Raw genomic sequence first — 1,930 nt, forward strand, 5'->3', positions numbered from 1 at the left:
GTGGTTAATCGAATGCTTAACATCATTCAGCAGGATCTGAATCTCAAGCCTGCAAGAAATCAGACGGTTCAACATACCTAGATGACGAGAGGCTTCAGACCATGCCCATTGGACCATCTTTAGGATTCGTTCTCACTTAACACCAATCTAATTAGGAATGTAACTTTGTGCAGAAGATGTTACTATAGTGTTATTTAGAAGAAAAAAAGTACTTTGTCAGGTGCCAAAAGGATGACGGCATGTCTCCCTGCTCCAGTGAGCTCTGCTGGCAGGTCTTGCTCACTGTTGGAGGAACGGGAGCCAAATTAGAGGAAAAATATCTATGGTAAGATAATGTAATACAATCTTTAAACCCATCAGAAATATAGTGCTTACCTCCATGAAAATATTGGTCCATGTTATTTATGGCTGCATTGTCCCAATGTTGACCACTAGTTCCAACTTGTGATGAGAAGGTCTTGATGAAACGATCAAGTCAACATTTTGTTAGACATTTCAGAGATAGCATTAGCAATTGTACACGAGACAGTGCTTCCAGATATTGAGGTATCTTCCTTCTGAGGTATGTAAAAAAAATATTGTGTGTGAGTACTCACATGAAAGGTATCCATGATTCTAGATGAAGCCAATCATGTATGTGATTACCATCCTATGGGTCAGCAATGGAATGATTACTACACAGCTTTCAGGAGACTTTATGTCTTGGGCCTGGATGAATCATTGAAATACAAGTAATATTGTGAATTTGTGATGAATAATTGCCATTGTAATTTGGAATATTCCATCAAAGTTATTTGTTTTGACAGTCAAAACAACTAACTCTTACGATTAATCACTTGACTTGAGTAACTTGAGTTGACGGAAGTAGCAACTTTATATTCTGACCTAGACACTAACTTGTGCAATGCCTAATGCACAATCTATGCATGTTATTGGCTCATCATAGTATATAGCCGAGGGTCTCATAGTCCAAAAACAGCATTGGTCATTGGACTGCTCAGTCAAAACAACTAACTCTGACGATTAATCACTTAACTGGAGTAATTTGAGTTCGGAACTAAAACATTAAAAGTAGGCTATAGCTTGACACATATCCTTACCTTGGACAAGCGTATCCAAAAGGCCTGTCCAGTCGTGTGTGAAGATACCTTTAGGCAGATAAAAGCATGGTACGGGTTGAGACACGTTCAGTAATGTGAATCTGTAACACTGATATAAAAGCACGTTTTCATTTATAATGTACACTGTAGAATGACCTGCAAGCCAATCAGAATCTAGTTTTAAACAACACTGTGGGTTCCATGGAACGTCACAAACATATTAGGCCACTTGCGTCACAGATTACAGTCACTGAACATGGGTTTAATAGCTATAATGGCTATATGTACAGTATATGCACATCGTATTGAATTGAGATTACATTTACTGCACCACTGTAATTATGTAGCCTAATCCTATGAGGATCATATGTGAAATGTCAGAATCATGGCAAATGAAAACATAATGAAATTGACTGCAGATTATAAAATTCACTGTGACACAATATCCATGTAATTCCAATTAAATTACGTTGAACCAACGTGGAATAAACATTGAATTGATGTATGTGCCCAGTGGGAAGTGATCAATTCGAAATGATTGAATACATACAGTATTACAAAGAAAGAGATACAAAAATTGCTTAGAAAAGCTTGAAAAAGTCTAATTTCCCTGTGCCACCCAAAAGTAAAATGTATGTACGCATTACAGTACATCGCTTTGGATGAAAGCGTCTGCTTTCAAATCTCTGACTTTCACACATATTTACAATCTCGCAATGTTTCTTTCTGGCGCTTTCACATTTGTGGGATTTTGTGAAGTAAATGATGCGCAGGAGAGCTCCATGAAATCAGTGACATGGTCAAGATGGCGACATGAGAGGGTGGAACAT

General features: G+C 37.7%; 1 long non-coding RNA gene across 1 annotated transcript; it reads right to left on the bottom strand.

Annotated features, from left to right (window-relative positions):
- Window positions 1-202: 202 nt before the first annotated feature.
- LOC116358662 (uncharacterized) lies at window positions 203-1,134 on the bottom strand. The gene is made up of 4 exons (XR_004206447.1): window positions 1,101-1,134; window positions 597-708; window positions 376-457; window positions 203-282 (listed from the first exon to the last, which is right to left on the bottom strand). It is a non-coding gene; the product is annotated as an uncharacterized LOC116358662 (long non-coding RNA).
- Window positions 1,135-1,930: the final 796 nt, after the last annotated feature.

The sequence above is a fragment of the Oncorhynchus kisutch genome, linkage group LG30, assembly GCF_002021735.2.
Source record: "Oncorhynchus kisutch isolate 150728-3 linkage group LG30, Okis_V2, whole genome shotgun sequence".
Lineage (NCBI taxonomy): Eukaryota > Metazoa > Chordata > Actinopteri > Salmoniformes > Salmonidae > Oncorhynchus > Oncorhynchus kisutch.